Source organism: Amblyomma mixtum, chromosome 2 (assembly GCF_055824585.1).
Source record: "Amblyomma mixtum isolate Tamu chromosome 2, ASM5582458v1, whole genome shotgun sequence".
Lineage (NCBI taxonomy): Eukaryota > Metazoa > Arthropoda > Arachnida > Ixodida > Ixodidae > Amblyomma > Amblyomma mixtum.
This window is the reverse complement of record NC_143013.1, coordinates 66,326,467-66,349,717: the sequence shown is the minus strand read 5'-3', so window position 1 is coordinate 66,349,717 and position 23,251 is coordinate 66,326,467. Positions and strand designations below refer to the sequence as shown.

The window sequence follows — 23,251 nt, the reverse complement described above, 5'->3', positions numbered from 1 at the left end:
ACACCGCAGGACTAGCCAGACGTCTTTCAGTACTTAGCGCAAAGTTACGTTTTACTAGAATTTAAGTAAAGCGCTCTTGCTGACGACTTCAATATTGAATTCTGCCTTACCGTGCAGGTGGGAGCTCTGCTCTGGCAGCCATTTGATATCAAAGGGATAGTGCATCGGTGATTCGGTCTTCATACATTGCCCAACTAAACTTCGACACACTTTCGACAATTTTTGGCGCGATGTTAGAAGTGGGGTTCCGACAAGACATGACCAGAACTCTAGCAGATTAAGTGCGCACTAGACGACAAAGTTAAACAGATAAACGCGTTCAGTCGTATCCACCGACCCAAAGGCAGTTTCCAGTTTGCATACTGCCGCGTGCCTCAGTGTTCGTGTTCCGCACGCTTCGATGCCCAGGCGCGTTTAGTTATCGTGTTTGTTTAACCGCAAAAAGCGCACCCAATGTATGAGGCCAGTTCGTTAGCGACAGCGCTTACAAAATCTTTTTTTTTTTAATCTCGCAATATCTGTCTCTTATATTTGTTTGAACGGTGAAGCGCGCATCCGACCAAAACCTCCAGGATTAAGTTCGACAATTAGTGACCATACATTTCATCAAGCCCACGTTTTTCATTGCTTTTCAGGTAAGTTCCCGCATCAGGATTTCTTTTTCAGTTTTTCGCAACATCGTCCGAAATAGACTGCGGCCTCTGCAACTAGAGCAGCACTCGAGAGGATCCGATGGCGCACCCGACAGGATTATGTGGCGCAGCCGGCAGGATCTTTACCAGCAAGACGTACATAGAACGAAGTTGCATACATCGTTGAACCTGGAACCGTGTATCACCCATGTATTATGCACTGCCCATACAGCAGCGCTGATGTGCACGATATGATGCGTGTATCTGCGATGATGTCAGCGATGGCAAACGTTGCCACACTGTTGCGATTTCATTTTTACTTCACAGCGCAGAATACACGGCACGCCAGCATAAGAATCCAGCGAGAGCTCTAAAACCAAATGGATTACCGCGTTAGTTAATGCGGCGTCAGTCAGCAGCGTTCTTTCCAAGTCGCTCTGCGAAGCATTCACCCACAGTGTAACTCCAAGGCGCCAAAACTCACCTGTTTACATAGCTATATCCACAAAGAGAGAATCGGGGCCTCCGAGGCACTGTCGGCCTTTGTCACGCGCACCCAGTGCCACCAATCGAAGACAACGAGGACACACTGCTCTTCTTTCTTTCCTCTCCGGCCTTGAGAAAACACGAGGTCACGCCGGGGAAGACGGAGCCGACACTCACGAAACGTATACACAACACCGATGAAGGTATCCGGACAACGCCGCACCACGCGTCAGGTGCACCGCCGCTTCGGAGGCCAATGAATCTCGCTCGGGTATCCACGTGAGCACGCCGAAGCACGTTGTATCCGGGAGTCAACAGCACGCTCCGAACGGAGGCACGAAGGCAGACACCACGCTACGCGAGGGGCACGATGGAAGGAGGCATCGCCTAGCTGGGCCACAGAACTCGCCGCGGACGAGCGAAGCACGTCGGCCGCTTCGCGACTGGCAGCGGTCCCCGGTACGCAGGTGCCTCGAACTAGCGACGCCGACGGAGCAGGCAAGGGAGGCTCGCCCTCCCTCCTTTTTCCCCCCTTTTCCTCCTCGTCGTCGTTCCTCGGCGAAGAAGCCGTCCGTCCGGCGGTGTGGAACCTCCACGCTCCTCGCGAGCCTGACGGCGAAGACCGCGTCGTCTTCCCCTCGCCCCCAGCGCGCGCGCCGCCGCCGCCGCCAAACCTGTTGGAGCCTTTGTTTCTTACTGAGTTCGGCTCGGCGCTGCACAATGGATGGTCTTTCTCGAGCAACTGCTGTTGGTGCTGCTGCTGCTGTAGCCGACGCCGCTCCTGCTCCGCGCTCATTCTCCGCCGTCTGCTCTCTTTTTGCTCTCCCGGAGCCGAAACGTCGGCGGCACGCGGGACCCTTTTGATTTCGTCGAGACTCGCGAAGTACTATACGGTCTACGAATGCAACACTCTCCGGGTACTGAATCAGAGAGGTCGACTCGCTAAAAGAGCTGCCCGTTGACCGCGCGGAGAGGTCTTGTTTGCGGAGGCGACCATTGTACAACAGTCTCCGTATTGGCCGCGATGCACGCGTGTGCCGAAAGTTTGACACCTGACGGACCATCTTCGAACAATAGAGCCTGGCGAGGCGCGGGTGATTTCCTTTTGTGCCTGACTGTCCGCACCTCGGGAATTCAACCAGCGCTGCTGACGCGTGGTCCGGCTGACCTCGACATGAACCGGAAGAGCTAAAGAAAATGAGATACACAGACAATGAGATTTGTGTCGAAGTCTCCAGCACGTGTACAAGTACAGTGGCCTTACACGCTGGTGAAGTTGATAGGAGGCAAAGTCTAAGATTCATTTTTCACTTTATTGTAATGTCTGCAAAAGCGTGAAGTCATGCATAACTCTTATGCAGGATACTCAAAAAGGCAACAATAGAGGGAACAAGAAAACCTCGGGGTGCTTGTCAACGTCTCGACAAGAGCACTTGTCTTCGTCTGGGCAAAGAGTTCGATGACATTCCACAGCGGCTTGGCATTTCATGTTCTCTTCATTGGACCAGAAAATGACGGCCAGCAAAGCTTGTACCCTCCAGCACATTACACTAAATGGTCTCTTCCACCAATATACCGGAGAGTGTTGATTACCTGTGTTTTTTGCGAACACAGACTGTGACCAGTTCAAGATTAGCCTCTTCCCATTTAGCTGTTCATTTCTTTTATCTTTTTTATCGTGTAACTAGTAGTAGGACACGGAGATATATTCAAGAACCTCGCCACATTCAGCAACCTTCCTGATATCACATAAAGCGCTGTGATGACTGGTGAGCATCTCACAAGCATCGTGCGAACACCGCAGAGCCGCTTTTCTCTTGTCGCCACAACCGACCCCGAATCTTCCGCTGCCCCTTCGGAGAGCGGGGAGCGCATGGGAAGCCTTTGACATTCCTCCGCTTCCCTCCAGCAAGCAAACGAGGCGCTCCCCGCGGAAATTCTCAGAAACGTTCAGTTCCTTCCACCCACCGCGTTTGTACCCGAGCGCTTTGGACCTTCTCTCTCTTCAAAATGTTGGGGCCGCTAACTTCGCTCATGCAGCCGCGTCTTATTTTCTCAACCGAGGGGGAGTTGGAGGGAACGGGAGGGGGCGGAAAAGAGAGGGCGAAGAGCTCTCTGCCGTCCCGCAGCTTAGAACGAAGCCGTCCAAGCCTCGGGAGGAGTGCCCGATACCGCCACACCGACGCCGTAGACCCCGCACTGGCCATCGGCGGCAGCTGCGACTCGGAGGGGCGCGCAGCCAAGGAGAAAGCGCTTCAGCGAGCTTGTCCGCTATCACAGCCTCTTTGCGTGCCCGTCGATAATTACCCACCCTCCCTTTATTTAGTTTTTTAACAGTTTTTTTTTATCTTCAATCCCTCTCACCCTTGCTGGCGTTCGTCCATGTGCGAACGTTTACACCCGAGCGCCTCCAGTGGCTAGGCTTTTTCACACTCTCTTCCACCTGCCTTTCCGCCTGGCTTCACTTCGGCTCGAAGCCAAGCTCGCTTGGCTTGTCTCACGAGGTGCTAGCGGTAGCACATGCCTTCCGCTGGCAGCGTGCACGAGGTGAAAGTGTCTCGAGGTGTGCGTTGTTCGCGCGTTATAGATTAATGGCGCCGTTAAGCGAACGCGATCGAGGGGCAGTCAGTGCGCAAAGGGGCGTGAACTCTTGGAACCCGTCCGACAGCGCGCTGACACTGGCCTCCCGATATCGCTTCGCCGCAAGGTTTCAGGAGTGAGACGTGTCCCCGGGACGTATAGGAGGTGGAAATATCTTTTTTGATTCCGGTCGCGGTAAGCTGGAAGCAGCAGCGTTTCGTATAAGTTTAGCGCGTGCACAGTCGCTGTGATGAGAATGCGTGGACGGGATCGCTTTCCGGCCCCGGTCATCGCTTAATTAGCGACGATATTAATGGATTTCTTGGCTACTGAAGCGGAAATGGTTGCTACTGGCGGTGCAGTAATAGCCGGAGGGCGCGGGTTTAATTTGCATCAGTGTGCCTTTTTAGGCGTCTGCTGAATCCTCATTACGCGGTGGTGCACATAATTCACCTTCATCGAAATGTGACTGGGGCTCATCGCGCGACCGGTCGCGCGATGAGCCCGGGCAGCACCACTAATCGGCCCAATATTGGAAATATATTGGAAAGGCCGGTCCTACAGAGGACCAGAGTGAAACCATCGATTCCCAATATCGGGGCCCTCACAGATGATGGGCCGCCGCAGCGGGTGTGACGCACGTGTCAACAACGCCCTTTGTGGTAACGTCTTGTACACGCGTCCATGCGGTTGACAAAAAACATCGGTTGGGGCGAGGTATTTGTTAGAGCACGCGAGCGCAGTTAAGTGATTTGGGAATCCGAGTCAGTGTTGACATGTGAATGCAAAGCCCCGCACAAAGATATAGTACACATCCTGTTGTGGAAAAAGACACGCGCATTTCGATTTTGCGCTCTGAGCTAGCGCATTTACTGCATGGGCGAAGCCAGTGAGATACACATGGTATTTCCGCGAACACAGTAAAAAATTTGTACAAGTATATGTTACGGTGGTCGAGAAGGAAAGAAAAACTTTTCAAGAACAAGCTGACTTCTGCGGTGCACGACAGTAATTTTGAATACAGCGCTTATTATTCAACTATAATTACCCGAAATTAACTTTTGGCACTGTCTGGTGGTTGGGCCTGGTGCGAGTTCCAGCGAAAGACAAGGCGATGTCATATCAGTTTTCGGAATAAATAAGTCGTTCTCCAAAGCCCTGCAGCACCAGGTGTTTTTTTTTTTCCCGCGCAAAATGGAAATAGAGCGCGTTCTTGGGCTCAAACGCAACGCCCTCTGGTGGCGTGCTGCAGTGCCTACGCAGAGCAAATAGAACTGTGCGCGCTGTTGTACCGCCACATGCATTTTCTCTTGCTTGATCGCTTGTTATAAGAAAAGGGATAGTCGTCACCAACTATATGTGGCTCTCCCTTTTTGAGAGCTGTCATATAACAGCGCAATATGGAGGGGTACAATATAGCGTTGTACAATAGCGCATTCGGTTCAAATTTGGCTCTGTAGGCGTTGCAACACGTTATCAGCGGACGTTGCGTTTGCACTGAAGTTCCCGCGCATCTCACGCGCTCTGTTTCAGTTTTGCGCGGGAAAAAAAGAACATGTTTTCACGCACTGCCGCGCTTTGAAGACGACTTTTCCTTCGTTTCAAAAACTGATATGGCATCGTCTTGCCGTGGCTACAATCTCGCCACACTGGCTTTAAGCACCAGACTTTGATAAAGTAATTAGTCAATGTCACTTAACTATAGCTAAATAATTAGTATTGTTTTCAGAATAACTAATGCGCACCGCGGCTGTCAGCTTGTTCCTGAAAATATTTCCGAACGCCCTATTTTTAGCATTCTTTTTATTGTTTGCTGAAACAACTGGCACATGCACCTGGCACAGTCACACCAGCCAGACTCGTGCTGTACGCCAGCGTTCCGGGCAGCGGAAGCAGAATACTGCAGTGTCAACCCAGTCGTGTCAGACAGTATATATGTTTAACGATGTGAATTCATAGTCCAATTTATCATAGATTAAAATATGGCGCTGCGTAGCGCCGATAGCGAGCCACGCAGATCGATTACTTCCAACGAAGAGCGGGTTAACTGATTACGTGATCGACGGTCGGCAATGAGTTCCTGCATGTACAGTGAGGCAGAAGCATTTTGTACGTCAGCTTTGCAGTATTGCTGCTGTGGTACAGTTCGCATCACTTTGCTCGGGCCGCGTTACTAAAACATTCGGTACTCTTCGCGTACGCTGTGACCGCCCAAGGCAAGTGATGCTTAAAGGCAGTGTTCTCACAATGCAGCCAGATTAAGTCATCCTTGACGACCATCAACACGCACAGACCTCTGCTGCGTAGTGAACTCAGTGCCAGGTTTCTTGTGCAAAACATTTCTGGTGTGTGAATGAGCAGCGAAGCTGCAGGTACTTCGAAGAACAGCTTAGGTGTTGTAAAGTGCTGAAAGTCAAAGATTTTCGCTGCTGGGACCACTGAAATCTGCGTGCGGGAGCCTCATCGGCGGATAACTCCTTCGGCGCATCTGCTGCCGAGCCGTTTGGGCACCTCATGGAGACACTGACTGGGATCATGTGAGTTCTACACAGCGATTGGTACAGGTGGTTGTAAAAACATACTGCATGTTGCGTAGAAGTTGCGTGTTACACTGCATGTTGTGTAGGAGCGAAAACTGATCAAAGTGCCGTTTATCATTCCTCAATCATTAGTTCATTTGTGATGAAAGACCAAACGGTCACCATGGCACAAATATTTGCTGCCTTTTTCCAGAAATCACTGGCAAAATGTTCTGCAGTATTTTTCCTTTTTTTTTTAACTAAGATTTTTCACACATGACATTGTGTGCATCGCGCTGCAGGTATGAGGAAAATTATGCTGGAGTCTTAGTTTCTCATTCAGGGTCTACCAGGGACTCCGGAACGTTTTTGGGAGTGCAAGGGGGGGGGGGGGGGGGGGGGGGGGCAAGTATTGTCTTTGCTTCATCATCATCATCAGCCGGACTAAACCCACTGCAGGGCAAAGGCCGCTCCTATATCCCTGCAATAAACCCGGTCCTGTGCTAGCTGCATCCACTTGACTCGTGCAAACTTATTATTAATAATTATTAATGTTTTAATTCATTGTAGCCGTTTCAATTTTACATAATTGCATCCTCGCTTATTCTACATAGGTGTATACACTTTAAAAATGGTTGCAAATTTCATAATTACTGAAACCTGCGCAGGCTGCGCAAGTGAGTAAACGGATTCGAAAGCTGCGAAAAATTTTTTTTTAATATTTCTGAATTCGCGCTTGCACTGAAGCAAATGTGAACTGATATGTTCATGCAAGTAGACATGAAAGTAGGCACTATAGGTACAAAGCTATAGTATCGCAGACTGACGAGCTTCGAGGCTCGTCAATACCCCGGTTCCGGAGTCCCTGGGGTCTACATATTGTGTTTTGCTCGACGTAAAGTAACACAACCGAGTGCATATTAGATTCAGAATGGCGAACACTCGAATGTTCAAAACGACGCCGATCGATCGGCTCACCTTCGTCATGCAGACCTTTTTTCACCTGGCATGCGACTCGATCAATCGGCAGACAGCATGCAGTGTTAAGTAGAATGCATTTTTTATTTAGTGTGACTTGGCTGCCACTGAGTAACGCCAAGAATTTGGCCGTAAAGGCAAGATCACGGTGGCTATAGTACCATAGTCCTTCAACGCTGCTAGTACTGAACCGACGAAAGCAGATGTCGATCGATGCGAGACGATGTGTCGCGCCATATCGAATTCTTTCTGGGGATAGATGTTTACAGTGCAAATAAGCTATGCCGATTGGAATTATCACTTACATATAGCAGCACGATTTGTCACCAGCCAGTGCGAGGAACTCTATTGATTTCTCTTTTCCTCGTTGTCACTAAATATCATGATGAAGTCGAATAAATTCGATCTTCATATCCGCGATTTCGCAGTAACCTTATTTACAGACAACCTTGACAGCAAATATTCCGCGAAAAATAGTTTAAATTTCTAACATGAAAGGTGAACAGAGGCTGATATGGAAGCACAAATGATGGACAAACCACCGTGCCCGAAGTGACATTTAGAAGGCCTTCAATTTCGAATATATTCGGCTACGCGATAAGAAAGCAATAATTCCTTTTACGGTAGCAAAGTCATTCCTTTGCCACATTATGTTGGCTGTTGGGATTAAATTTCGCTGCGACGATTACTTTCAGCGCAACGGAAAACAATGAACTTGTGCATGCTCATAAAGCTTGTTCGTCTGACTTCCGCTTTGTGGAAGGTGTATTCGTAGGGAGCGCTAAATTGGTCACTAGACGTCACACGAACCTATAGAGTTGTTTGATCACACCAGCTGCGAAGTGCCCCCATATAGTTCTCATGTGCCGAGTTTTGGTGCTCTGACTGGTTCCAAATTCGAGTTACCTGACTGCTACGTCATGAGTGGCATTTTCAGATAAACTGCCCAAGACTAAAATGTGGATATACTAACGAAAATTGCAGAGCACTTCTGTTTTTCAATCTATCCAAACTGCGACCTCCGTCCAGAAATTGGCTGCAAGTAATAGACAGACCCATGAATACACGTGCTGAAGTTTTGCTGCCGTGTATAAAGTGTGAGAGTTTTTCGAATGAGCGCAAAACAGCTCGAACGGCTGTTTCACTCCGAGGCGTAGTATACAGCCAGGTAGTTTGCTTGTTCAGTGAAGAAAATGGCTTGTTCTGGCCATTTCCAAGGAAATGGATAATGTGACCTCGGTAAACGTTATAGGAGGAGGAGGAGGTAGAAGAGGAAATGCAGGGAGGTTAACCTGAATAATAATCGGTTTGCTACCCTACACGGGGGGAAGGGGGTGAGGGGATAAAAAAATGGAAGAGAAAGGGGAGTAACAGAAAATTGAAGTCACTCTAAAGAGTCAGCGTTCGGTGAAGTCACAACCTATCGTGCAGGCCAGAAGTCCGCAAGAAGGTTAGCAGTGCCTTGGAGGCTTTCACCGCCGACGATCGCCGCGGCCAGTGGCCGAGAATCTTCATTTCAGTCAGTGGGCGTGGATCTAAGCGGTCCAGCGCACGGCAGAGGGATTGCCTTTCGGTGCTGTAGGCAGGGCAGTCACAAAGAATGTGGGTTATAGTTTAATCATACCCGCAGATGGCACATGCAGGGCTATCAGCCATACCAATTAAGAAAGAGTAATGGTTGGTGAAAGCTACACCAAGCCAGAGGCGACACAGCAAAGTTTCTTCACGTCGTGGTAGGCCTGATGGAAGCCGGAGCTTCAGATCTGGGTCCAAGGATTTTAGACGTTAATTGCAGAATTTGCCGGAATTCCACGCGGCAAGCGTGATGTCCCGTGCAAGTGCGCGAAGCCTGCCCGCTGCGTCTGATCTCGAAAGGGGAATCGACACAAAATCGCCATCGTGGTGAGCAGTTCGTGCGACCTCATCCGCGCGGTGATTGCCTGCTTAAACGTTATAAATACATAGCTTTCTTTGGAGAATGTAATGAGTAACCATTTTTTTCCTTACATTAACCTATTACTTCGCTTTTTACTGCTCTGCAATACTGCTCTGCAATAACTATCCTAATAAGGAGCCATTTGACATCTGCATAATTTTCGCGCAGGATAATCCCAAGTTCGTGCATTGCAGCATGAGGCACGTAAGCGCAAATATGTCCTGCGTGAACTTTTCTACACGTAGATCCGCCAGTACGTTTTTTTTTTTTTTAATAGCATGAGGCACGTGAGCGCAAATATGCACTGCGTGAACTTTCCTACACGTAGATCCGCCAGTACGTTTTTTTGTTAATAGGCGATCGTTGAGAACATAGCTCAGAGAGGCATACTAGGTGAACACGCATGCCCGACAGCTTCCTAATGAATAGATGAAGTTCTCTGCGCAGCTTTTAAAGGTGACGTCACACTGCGTAAATATGCCTGAAGTGGGGTCAGTGTGTACGTTTATCAGCAAAATGCCTGCGGCTCACCACAACACAGCCTGTTATCTCCTATCTGTCTGTTTTCCCACGCATATATACTCTAAACAAGAACGGGCCTATATGGGAGTAAAAGGGAAGTATATAAAAAAAAAAAGTCGTCCTCTAGCGCACCCCATTTTAGGGGTAGCGCATGCTTCCCATGTTCCGGAGTATATTTCGATCACGAAATGTAGGGGATGCTTGCTCTTGGCAACGGAATTATGTTGGTTGATTGGTTTATGGGGTTTAACGTCCCAAAGCGACTCAGGCTATGAGATACGCCGTAGTGGAGGGCTCCGGAAATTTCGACCACCTGGGGTTCTTTAACGTGCACTGACATCGCACTGTACACGGGCCTCTAGAATTTCTCCTCCAAAGAAATTCAACCTTCGCGGCCGGGATCGAACCCGCGTCTTTCGTGTCAGCAGCCGAGCACCATAACCACTGAGCCACCGCGGCGGCGCAACGGAATTGTATTCCCGCTGCAAAACATATTAACTTGGTGCAGTTAGCAATCGGAGGAGGCTATTAAACGCGGCACCATAGTTCCCGAGGTTAACTAATAGGGCATATTGAAACCTTGGTTAAAATCTTCTTAACTGTTAGAACTTGGCACGTTTCGAGAAGGAAATTTGTTTCCGTTGCCAAACGTCAGTATTGCGTATATTTAGAGGCGAAATCTACCCCACGGCTTGGACAGCATACCCTGGCCCCTAAAGGGAGTGCGCTGAAGGACATTAGCTCCTTTCGTGGTTAGAGTGTAGCTTCCGGGAACCCTTAGTTGCGTTTCCTTCCACACGCTGGCACTTTATCCCTTCTTTCTCGCGTCACTGCCTTCGTGTAATCACGTGTGGAGATAAAACTGTTCAGAAAACTGTTTTTCGCCCATCATTTCCTTCTTCCCAGCAGGATATAAGCCTTGTTTCCATAGCAACTGTCCGCATACTTATCATGCGTTGTGAGCGTCTTCTTTTACAATGGCTAGCCTGCGAACAATACTCTTATCGACGCATAAATCCGAATTAGATCGGTGCTACCCTTTCACACAGGACGAGGCCGAAGTGAAGAAATGCATGTCACATCGACAATTGCAGACTCTGAACAACCCTGTCCGTAACGCCTGCTTGTCTTCTACCGCGCCAAGACTGAACGACCGCCCGTTCCCTGCACTTATGTCGACTTAACCACACTTGAGCCCAATGCATCGATTTATTATTTATGCATCTATGCGAAAAACAGGCCCTGTTTGAACCATTGTTATACCCCTGTTGCTGTTTCGAGGCGCTGTACAGGACGTGAGGCAGAAGGTGGTTCGGGCCACAGCCTTGTAACAGCCTGGCTCGATCCCATGGTAATGGAGCGCGCATGCCAGTGAAACTGCGAGTCTCCATATATCACGCACTCGTGGGCGGAGGTTTAGACGCAGAGGTGGAACCACCACCACCGAATGGTTAGGGTGCGCGTTTTCGGGGATATGCTCGCACGCGCGCTGGGTGCTCCATCTTTCGGCCGTTCGCCGCGCTCGCTCCATGCATCGCCCTACCCTGGCTGCTGCTTTTCTTGCCTCCGCAGCCACTTTCTCTCTCTCTCCCCAAGATGGAGCGGCGTTGTTCTCCCGGCGTAACAACGCCTCCGCTTACTACGGTTCAACCTCCTTGTTTACATATGCATACTTCATAACAAGCGCAGGCTGAATAATTTCAGACCGGAAGTATACCGCGCTCGGAAAAGAAAAACTGCGGGCTTTCGCCTGCGTGCGAGCACGAGGGAGCAGTCGTCACGCCCGGGAAAGCTGCTAAGGAGAGGAGAAAGGGACGTTGGCTTGAGACGGAGCGAGAGAGACTAATGACGTTGTTGTGTCATTTCGTTAACATTCCTTTCAAAAATAAAACGCCCTCTTTGGAGAGGACAGCCAATTCCACTTTCTTTGTCTCGGGCTAATTTATCTGAGCTGTAATTACTAAAGGTAATTACTAAAGATGACATCATAGCATGCGTTGCAACCTGCGTTGTTAGCGCGTTTCTTGCACAGCGTGAAGTCAGTTCCGTTATATTTGTTTTTGCTTCACTTTTTTCTACCTTTTCGCTTAATTAAGTCGAGTAAAATATCTGCACAAATTGTTTCGGTTGACGGAGTTATACGCCTTTTACAGTGATATCACTGTGTGAAGTACTTTTCCCGCAGTAAACGAAGCCGCCGTCGTAACACGTTGTAACAGAACTAGCGGACGGTTCGCGCCAGGCCATCTGTCAGCCATTTACTTGATTGCCCTATTTCCTACAACTACAGGGTCTGTTCTGAAAGTAGTAGGACTGGTTTTTTCCTGGGCGAACGGGCGGACGAAAGGTTGTCTGCGCGCGCAGGATCGGTGAAAGGGGATATTGGGAACGCTGGGGAAAATCGGCAGTCTGCTCTCGGCCGTTGAAGAGAGCAGGTCTCTTGTACTGTGGACCCCTGTCGAAACGCCTCGTCACGCAGAATCATGGAGTGTTTACTGGATCAGCGATACGCGATCAAATTTTGTGTAAAGCATGGTAGAACGGACAAAGAGAGTAATGACGTGATTAATGAGGCCTACGGGGATGCTGCCATGGGTAGATCAGGCGTTTTTGAGTGGCTCAAGTTGTTCTAAGAAGGTAGGGAAAGAGTGGAAGACGACGACCGCTCCGGACGCTCATCGACCAGCAAGACCAACGAAAATGTGTCGTGGTGAAAAATTTACGTAACAGTGATCGCAGGATGAGTATCAGAATGATTGCTAATGACTTTAGCATTCCTGAAATCCAAGTTCTTGAGATCGTGACAGAAAACTTAGCCATCAGGAAAGTGTGCGCGAAGTTGATGCCGCGAGTGTTGTCAGAGGAGCAAAAAGGCCAGCCGGAAAGCAATCTGACAGGATCTTCTTCATCACGTGAATGAGGGCCCCGATTTTTTTGGATAACGTAGTGACCTGTTACGCGACGTGGGTGTTTGAATACGACACGGAGAGCAAGCGGCAGAGTTCAGAATGGCCCACTCTTTCTTCCCCGCGCCCCAAGAAAGCGCGATAGAGCAAATCGAAGGAAAAGTCCGTGCTCATTTGCTTTTTTTGATCGACATGGAGTCATCCACAAAGAGTTCGTACCACCCAGACAAACAGTTAATGCAGTTTTTTACGTGGAAGTCCTCAGAAGACTGCGGAAACGCGTTGTTCGTGTCCGCTCAGCCATCGCCAACAAATGGCGGCTGCACCATGACAACGCGACGAGCCACACAGGGTTCCTCGTAATGGAGTATCTTGCCTAGCACAAGGTGGCAACGCTGCCTCGCCCCCCCCCCCCCCCCCCCCCCCCCCTAGAGCCCCGACATGACCCCGCCAGACTTTTTTCTATTCCCGAGAATAAAGTCGACGCTCAAGGAGAAGCATCACGGATTGGTAAAGGCGGTTCAACAGGCCGTGACGAGGGAGCTAAACAGCATTCCGGTCCAGGCGTTCCTGGAGGCGTACGAAAACTGGAAAACTCATTGGCAGCAGTGTGCAGATGCGGAAGGGTGCTCTTTTGAAAAATACTAATCGTTTGTACTATTATCATGAATAAAATTTAGAAAAAAATCAGTCCTACTACTTTCAGAACAGACCCTGTATACTGTCTGAAGCACGTTCTCTTCCCTAGAACATGATGCATGTGGACTTGTAAAAGTTTGCGGACAGCGGATATTAAAATCTAAAGCAGCTGCGCTTGAAGAAGGAGCGCGTATCCTGGCCATGGTGAACAGCAGACAGGCAGGAGGCAGCTATACGTGTTCGCGTCGTAAACACTTGCTTGAAGGCGATCGACGAAAATTACTCAGTGCACCTTTCTTTCCAGAATATCTTCACGTTCAATTGCCTTTCGGTCAGCGAAGCTCAATTGATGGACTGCTCGAGCCTTCACCCCCCCACCCCCACTATTTTTGTTTCCGGGCTACCCGGTAGCTCTGTTTTTGTTGGGAGTTAGAGGCATAGCAGCAGCTAAGACCGTGATGCGCCAAGCACTAGGTGGTACTTGTTTGAGGCCACATCGTATTCTGTCTGATCTGTCTTCTCAGAGGGCACTCGCTGCCGGCAGGATCCGCGGCCTAAGTGCTGCTGAGCCGTGGTGACGCCTCGCACATCTCCGCCACCCGATCAGGTCGCGGATGCACTTGCCTTCGCGTCTATATACTGTCAACGTCGCCGGGGCGTTATCTTTATTACTTTCAGGACTACTGGTGCAAGGCTGCGCTAGCTGCTCGTGGCCCGCTACCTGAGGGCGCTGCTACGGTGGCAACTGACGGGGCTGTAGACTTCCTGGTACAGGGCCGAAGGAGGGGAACCGTAAGATAGTTAGGTTAATGGTAAATAAGTAGCGGGTTTTTATGCGCCCAAACCAACACAGCGGGATACTGGAACGCCGTACACTGCACGGCCCCGGAATAATTTCGAACACCTGGTGCTCTTTAGCCTGCATTGAAATCTGCGTGCACTGACGTTTTCGAATTTCGCCTCCATAGCACAGCAGCCTCCGTTTTGATGTCCATCTTGAAAAGATTTTGAATCGCGCTATTGTCAGTACTGCATGCAATGCAGAGGACGTGTGAGCCCAATTATATACCTTATTAATTGAGATGAAAGTTAACAAACGAATTACAGCGCAATTAAACAAGGACAGGAAAAGGGCACAGAGAAGACAGGACCTTTTGCAAAACAACAGTTTTGTTTTTGTTATCTTTCGAAGTCTGCCAACTAGCCCTGACTGGAATATTGATCCAAAGTTCAAATGCTGCGCTTTTACGAGTTATCTTGCTTGCATCTGGTCAGTTATTATTCCAGGATAGCTACGTTCCTGGAGGTCCCTAACTTACTTTTCTCGCGTGTCTCCTAAAAAGTCTTGCTTAGTTGGCATTGACGACGGCCGCAAGATGCATGTATTTTAGTTTAATCTTTATAGAATAGCCAGTTACGTACAGCGCGAATGCTTTATTGATCGTAACAGCCTGTAATCCACTCTGCAGCAAGGTGGGAAGTGGTGGTAAGTAGAGAAAAGTGTCAATGGAGTTCTGTCTTAGCTTATGGCACACTATAGTCGAGTGTTTTCAATCGCATCAGCGAAAATTGAGCTTTGTGTGCTTACGCTAATGCTAAAATGCTGAAATATATTGCAAAGATGATACTGAACTAAGAAATCAGCGCCAAAACGGAAAAGCTGCTGGGACAAAAACGGTCGTTTAATAACTTGCCGCAGCAGTATCGACATCAGCCGTGATTATTTTACGGAATGAAACTTTGGTGAAAAAAAAAATACGTTTTTCTTCGTACGTAGGAGAATTTTGTTTGAGAATTAATGGTGCGCTGCGTAATTAACGCACTCATAATTAAGTTATCTATATCCCAGGCTTGCGCAAAGATTGCGATCAAATTAGTCTTCCTCGCTAATACCGCGTTTCATATAGTTTTAAGTGCATGTGTACGTGCACGGAACTTTCTTCGGGTTAAAGGGCCCGGCTGCATTATCGTAGGATGTCGTAACCAAAAACTCCCCCGTTCATTCGATGACCAGTGAGAATGAGGAGGTCATCAAGAAAGGAAAAGGCAGGTGCAGGTACAGGTAGTTAATATGAAAGGGCGCAGCCAGTTCGTCTTTTCTTTCCTTTTTCTCTTTCCTCTTATCTCTTAACTCTCCTCTATCTGCACGTAGCAGCGGTGGTGGCTTGGCTCGAGCCAGTAGCCAGGCCCGTGCAATTTCCTTTTCATCCTTCTCTCAGTCACAACAACACACAAGAATAAATTATTTCGTTACTTCTGCACTGAAGTTGAAAATAACTACTGGGTATTATTCCTTGCAGTAAAGCTAGTAAAAAAAAAAAACGGGAAAAGTGCACTTTTTGCTCATTCCTTTAGAGTAATCTTTGGATGGATGCGCGCATGGTGTTTCCCATTTCATATTGGGGACTACTCGTGCGTGCCACATACTGCACAGGGCGTGCGTGAGCGGTAATAGGTCGATTGCACTAGTACTTGTTTGATAATGGCGCAATAAATAAAATTGCTGAAACCACAGGAATTACAGCGAGCCTTCCTTCATCCGCGTGCTCCCACGGGGTGAGGATGCAGTACTGCTGGACACCCCAAACACGAATACACGTATACGGGAGTAAAAAGGCACTAAGCTCTCCTCTAGCCCGCTCCCTCTTATAAAAGAGGGCGCTAGAGGGTAGCTTACCTCCTTTTATTTATTTATTTACCCTCAAGGCCTAGGAGGCGTTACAGAGGGGGTGGGTACAGGGGTTGAACAAAATTCCAACAAAGCAATTGGAAAAAAAAAGAGAGATAAAGCACACGCGTACAGGCACTCCTGCTTGGGCAGCACTGCTGCCTGCAGTATTTGGAAATAAATAAAAACTGAAACATATGTTGCAGGGCTTAAGAAAAGAAACAAAATGTTCTAGACACAGCAAACAAGTGATAAGAAAAAACATCAAATAAGCAGGCTAGACAGTCAAAAAAATTTTTAGCGCGTCTTTGAATGCCACAGGATCTTGCATATAGGCAATGGAGGGGGGAAAGTGGTTCCAGTCCCTTATAGTTTTTGGCAAGCAAGAGTCAGAAAACAGATTTGTACGACAGTGTGGGGCGCGAACTTTACATGTGTGATCGACACGCGTTGATAGGTAAGTAGGTTCAGAAAAGAGTTAACTTTTTACTCCTTTATTTTTAGTGTAACCCTTCCATTGAAGGCGGAGGGCGAAGTCCGCGGATTTCTATCTTTTTTTTTTTTTTCTCGTCTACCACGAACAAACGGTGAGAGGCGCGACGTCTCAAGGCTTGGGGGGATTATCTTTATTGACAAGAGTGAAATCGCGAGCCGTAGAAGTGATTTTAATGCAAAAGCATTCTATGGCTGAACGGCAACGAAACCCGTCGTCGGCGTTGACCAGCAGCAGTGGTCCCAAAAATCGTCACCGTGGCACCAAAGAAAAATAAATTTTCCTCCAAAGGTGCGGAGAATTGAACCCAGGGCTTTCATATTGCGAGGCACTGAAAGACTATCCTTCTGGGCATACAAAGGTGAACCTATAGTGTATGCGTTGCCTTATGACTGTATGTTAATGAGTAAGCGTGTCATTAGAAAGGTAAAGAAAAAATTGAATGAATGAATGAATGAATGAATGAATGAATGAATGAATGAATGAATGAATGAATGAATGGCGGTTTTAAAGAAGGATGCTTTCCCATTCAAAGCATGTACCTAAGTAGTAGTAGTAGTTAGGTGGGCATATTTAAGGAGTTAGCGGGGATAAGGTGGCCGAAGCTTGCATATAACATGGTTAATTGGAGAGATATGCGAGAGGCCTCTGTCCTGCAGTGGGCGTAGTAAGACTGATGATGATGCTGGTGATGATGAATCAGTATGAAGTGCCCTCCGTAATTTGATTTCGTTAGGTAGAGAGGGGGGGGGGGTGAATTCGGCGAATTTACTACGTAATTTCTGACCGCATATCCCCAGAAAGTCGTACATCCGTTTCCCGTATCCGCGATCAAAGCGCGCTTGGTTCCTGCTTTCTTGCTACAACATAAGACATACATTTAATTTATAGCTATTGCATTTGACAGCAATAACGCTTTCGACGGACTTGCTGAGGAAACACGTACGCAGGCGAATTTGCTTAACTCTCCTGTTCTGCTGGTGTCCACGCCTCTTCGTTGAATCAAGACAGGCGCGTCCGTCACCTCCGTCGATGCGCGCCCCTTTCTGGCAGGAGCGTACCGCGCACTCGAGCGAAAAGATCAGGGCGCGTGGGATAATCGCCGATGCGGGAGGAAAGCGCTCTCTTAAACGCGGCGTCGCACCCCGCCCTGCCCTGCCCACGGGCTCACACGTACCGATTTTCTCTTGGCTACATTGTATGCAGCGCGCGCGCCATCTTTCATGAATCTGTCTCGCCGCAGCTCTACGCGTCGCTGAGCTGGGTCGCGTCGATGTCTGCGCTGAAGCCTTCGCCAATATCGGTACTGTTCGCGCAGTCCCGACACCAGTCTTTGTGGGTCAGCGTGCGTGGGAGTCCGGGCGCCGCGACTACGTCTGGGACGGCGAAAGAGAACGGGGAATAAAGAAAAGAAAAAGGGACGGCGGCGAGGTCGCGTTTACCCGTTTGGACGAGATCGAAGCGGCAAGAGCGAAGAGCTGACGGCTGGCCTTCGATTGTTCGAACGCAATTCAAGCGCGCGCTTTTGCGGCTGGTGTACTGAGAGCAGCCTTGCACGAGGACCGCTGGAATAACATTTGTCCGTTCGAAAACCGACTGAAGGAATCTACGCCAAAGAAAAGAAAGGAGTACGTTTGCTTGTCCTAGCAATCGCGTGCTCGAGAGTTGGCACGGATTCCCTCTTCCATAGACGGCTTGTGAGACTCGGCAGTCAACCTGCTGCGGCGGCGTAGTGTCCGTGGCATTCTGCTAACTCAGCGTGACGTTGTGGTGCTGTATGTGGGGTTATAGCGTTCTGGAGCTGCACTTTGGATAAGAGGGACGCCGTGCTGGAAGACTCCAGGTCAGCTTCGACTGCCTGGGGTTCTTTAACGTGCACTGGTGTCGCAGAGCACGAGCGTTTTTGTTCTTCGCCTCCGGCATCTGAAGAGGACGTAGACGGTTCGGCGCCTGTTCGCGGCGGCGGCGTTTTTATGTAGGCTGGAGGGAAACATGAGCCTGTATTGAGGTGTATTTCAAAGAGCACTAGGTGGTAGAAATTTAACCACAACCCTAAACTATACACGCCATAACTCGTATTTCAGCTGTGTATCTCGTCATCAGCCTAAGTCTGCAGCAAGATACGATAAAGGCCTCTTATCCTGTCATCATCATACCCAACAATCCTGGACAAAAGCATTTTTGAGCGGGAAACCTTTTATCGCAATTTTGTCATGTAATGTAAGATTTCACTACAACCAATATATCCGCAGATCATAAGACGGCAGTCTTGAATTACTTTTTCTATTAACGTTTCTCTATTGTCAAAAGCGTTCCCTATTGGTTTGCTATGGCAGTCTTAACTGTTCGATGCGATCGATGGAAACACTTTAAGATTAAGATTTTGCTACATGTCCGAAGAATGGAACATTTCCTTCGATATTTCCGTAAAAGTATCTTACGATTTTCCGATTTTCAAAATTTTTGTCCGAAATTGTTGGACATGTATCCTATAACTACGTAAGGGTCGTCCACTCTTAGTTAGAACACGATAGCGCATGGCCGCACTCTTAAGAGGGCCGCCGCGTGCGACAGAGTCGCTCATCGCAGCAAAGTGGCGCAGGAGAAGGTGTACCTGGACGTGGTGCTTCGCGTCATCTGCCTCTTCGCTTCGATGCGCAGCCGTTTCGGACGCAGTGACCCTCCAAAGAGCACGGCCATGCGCTAGCGTGTTCTAACTAAGAGTGGACGACCCCACGATAAAGGCCTCTCCCACATTTCTTATATTTACCCTGTCCTGTGCCAGTTGCGGCCACACCTTATCCCCGCAGACTTCCTAGCAGTAGTAGCATAAAACTTTAATCCAAAACCTCTAATCCGCAAAATGGGAAGGAGGTTAGGAGTTGGAGTCTTCAGCTGCGGATGGTGTTCCTAGGTCAGCTGCAGGATCCCATTGGTTCTTGCTGCCCTTCAGGCCGCTCAAGGAGCACTAGATGATCTTGCGGGTTGGAGCATGTCAGAAGCCCCTTCCACGGCTAGGCTGACCGGTTTTTAATTTTTTACTCTTTCAGGCATGTCCGACAGCCCCATGAGGAGTGGTAGACGGTGGCTATCTCTCCGCACTCGTATCCTGTGGTGTAGTGCGTACGTATAGGCCAAATCTAATTGCAGATCGTATGTAGCGACTTGGGTATGAATTTGCCTGTAACTGTCTCCAGGTTGTTGCCTGTTGTCTTGTGGCGAAGTGGATATCTGTCATGTCTGTGCGCGCCACCGATAAGGCACAGTGGTACGAAGTGCGTCGCCTGGCTAGCGGCGGCAGTTTCGTCGGAGCCACCAACCCACAAGCATGGGAAAATAAACACCGTCTACTCGGAACTTGTCTGCTCCTTGCCACGGCTTCCAACACGCAACAATATCTACGGCATACTAACCTCCAAAACTTGGTGAGCTCTCCATAGCTGTTCGGAGCAGCATTGGTTTCCCCTTTTGCCATCGCCTGCTCGGTTCGTGTAACCTCGAACTATCGCGTGCACGGGTGCCCATACCACATTGTGCTTGTTTTTGAGTTCTGTTACCTCCCTGAGGAGAGTGCTGGCCTTCCTAATCTCGTGCACCCACCTGGCTCTCTGATACCATCTGCTATAATAGCCTATAACTCGGCAAAATCCCGAGTGCTCACTCAGGCTCACTCACAAAAGTGTGGTCAACCTATAGGCTCACTCAAACTCACACTCGCAGCGGCCCGGGTTCACTCAAACTCATGAACTAAGACTCATTTAAGCTCGCACCTCGCTGGGGCTTACTCAGACTCACCAGTGATTCGGGGTCAACCACTCACAGCGACTCATGTCTCACTCACGACTCATCTAGGCTCACTCATTTCAACTCACGACTCATCTAGGCTCACTCACTCATTTCAACTCACGACTCATCTAGGCTCACTCATTTCGACTCACGACTTACCTGAACTCACTCATTTTGACCTACGCCTCATCTGGGTTCATTCATTTCGGCTCAGGACTCATTCATTTCGACTCGGGATTCGTATGGACTCACTCGCACATTTCAACTCAGGACTCACCCAGGTCCACCTTGACTCAGGGCCCTATAAGCTTACACATCGAGCAGCTGAATCGTTTTTACGCCGAACGGCCCTAGTTGCGCGCCTAAATCCCCCCAGAAAAGATTTAAAAAACACAGTGGAGCGATGAGCTCTTAACTCCAGCTATCCTGTAGCCAGGCTTGGCTGAGAGTCCTGCGGCTGCCTCTCGCAGGGCGTAAAGATCTAAGTCCGCTGCATGTGTTCTGCAAACAATTTAAAAAACACCTGACGAACTGCAGAAATTGCGATACAACAAGCCACAGCTAATACCTAACAAGACCAAGCACTTCGACCAATCAATCAACTTTTCTTGCCCTTTAGTAATGTTCTAAAGTGCAGCAGCCCCAAAAATCACATACAACGAAACATCAACATCTCGAACAAAGGCGTATTCAGTATTACGAGTGTCGTGTATAGTGGCTGAGTGCGGGCGCGAGAGATGGCGCCACCACCCCGTGTGGGGACTGGGGTGAATGCACGGAGTGGCGGGAAACGAGCGCGGGCAGTTGCCCGGTGGCCGGCACCATGGTTGGAGCTACGGCAGTGCAATAAATGTGTGTGCTGTTAACAAGGGTCGTCATTCCCTCGGTAACGCGACAACGAGTGCGCAGGAAATTCGCGTTTATGAACGTTACAGACTCCTGCCCAATCGGCATCATGGATTCACTTGGAATCATGGGATTGTTCCACGTCACATGATGGATTTGTTGATTTGATAGGTCCACACTCTACCGGATTGACCAGGACTCAGATCACGAATGAATGTGAGGCCGTATTCACAACTCAGAGTATGATCTGAATGTGAGTTCGGGCTCACTCACGGCTCAGATTATGATCTGAATGTGAGTACGAACTCATTCACTACTGAGATCATGAGTGAATCTGCCGACCTATATGTCATCTGCCAGCATGGAGGAAGGAAAATTTTTCCTTCCTCCATGTCTGCCAGGCTTACCCACTCTGGAAATCCAGCCCCTCAGCTGTATCCTTGGAATCTTGCCCTGTGTCAGTTGCTTTCAGAGAGAGAGCCCAAAGGTGGTTCGCATTAAAAAAAAAATGATGCAGTTTTAACCCGGTTAAACAGAGTAGACGCGCGAAAGCTCGTGTTTAGCCTGATTGGCTCTTGCTTTGCTGGGTCGTCGGCACGTCTGGCGACGATATTACTCTGTTAAGCTCTGATCGTGGTTAAGCTGATCAGATCTGTTCGCGCCCGATATGGAAGTTGATAGAGACGGCGATGCACAATGCACACTGCGAGAATGTGTTGCAGCTTAACACGAGGCGGCTGCTTTGCGCCGACGCTTCCTAAACGTTCACTCCAGCGCGGGCCTCCTAGCACGAACATCGTCCGAGACGGCAGCTTCGGAAGTTGGTTTGCCCTTATTAAGCGCCTTCGCCAGCGCCGCTCTCGCTGCTGCAAGATGTTCGTCGCCTACCGTTTCTCGGTCTGTCTACGCCGCCGATCGGCTTCGCGCTGGGCAGCGAGCACAACATGGTCTTGACGACGAGCGTCTTTTCTTTTACACAGCTCTGTTGGTCTGGGCTCCCTCTCTCTTTCATTTATTTTCTATACATTTCTTTAGACAGCCCTAATAAATAGCTGAATGACATCCGTGAGCGCTGGTTTTTCGGCTTATTTTGATTCTCCAGAAGCCCGCGAAGGAAATCTTGGCTGTGCTCCTTCTCACCGAGCGCTTGCTTCTGAGCTGCAGTCGTTGGGGGGAGAAACACAGAACCGAATAGACAGACTAACGTGGCTGATGGTATCGCTGCCTCTCTCTCCTTTCAATATCTCTGTTGGGTACAGCTTCCCTCCATTTTCTCTAATTCATCCATTATTTTTCCCAACGCCGCCCCTCCATCCGTTATTTTGCTTTCCTCTTGGCCGCTTCGATGGACGACCTTGGACGGACTTCATCCACGCGACGGCTCCGTGTGGGCTCCACCGCAAAAAACTTCAAAAAAAAACCCGGCGAAATGTATATGATGGAAGTAATGTGCTAATGTTCTCAGTGATAGGCGTACCATTTCGCTGCGTGAATATATTTTTATATTCGCAAAATTCAATGCAAAAATTAGTTGCAAAGCATTCAGAATCAAAACCTGTGTTGAAACCATGAATAGAGTGGCTAATAAAGGCATATTATTTCTTGGGTAAAGTCAACTTCTCCAGTGACTACTATCAGGGATAGAGTTTAACTAGAGGGGAAAGCTGACTGCGTTACACTTAATCCGCCATGGAGAGGCACAGGAATGCTGGCAAGACGAGGCTTCTTACTTGGCTTGACTTTTGTTGGACATAAAATGTGTATTCAGCTGTAAAACAAATGCTTTGAAAGTTACCATTCCAGCCGATCACAGAGTTTTTACTTGCGTTAAATCTATTGAAGTGAAAAACACGGTATTAAAATAACTCAATCTGCGCACAAAGGAGAGCCTCGTGATGCAACTACCAGTTCTGACAATCCACGTTTTCGGCCTAGCACTAGCCAAGCCAAACATGAAACCTCATCTTCCCGGCATTCCAACGGTGGATGAAGTGCTTTAAACTCACATAAATGGTGGAGACAGCTTTACTTCTAGCTAATATTTAGAAACTATGCTTTCAGGCTGCTCTGCGTGCCACCTGGAGGACGAGAAAATTTATGCTTCCTGGGTTCGGTTGGTAAACCACAGCTCGTTGCTAACATCCAGTGGCAGCATTTTGTTTTGCTCACCTGGAGCAGCTGGCAGTAGGTCGCTAATCACAGTATAAGAGGAGGTTTGCAAGAATGTAATTATTTTCTGAATCCGAATTTTTATTGCTGT

The 23,251-nt window shown here is 48.8% G+C and overlaps 1 protein-coding gene across 1 annotated transcript in view; it reads right to left on the bottom strand.

The window, feature by feature from the left end:
* The window catches only part of dgo (ankyrin repeat domain containing protein 6 diego), a 182,131-nt gene extending 180,537 nt beyond the window's left edge, over positions 1 to 1,594 (bottom strand). Inside the window, exon 1 of the mRNA XM_089571760.1 lies at positions 1,117 to 1,594. The gene's annotated coding sequence lies outside the window, so the exon portion shown is untranslated. The remainder of the gene's footprint in view (positions 1 to 1,116) is intronic.
* Positions 1,595 to 23,251: the final 21,657 nt, after the last annotated feature.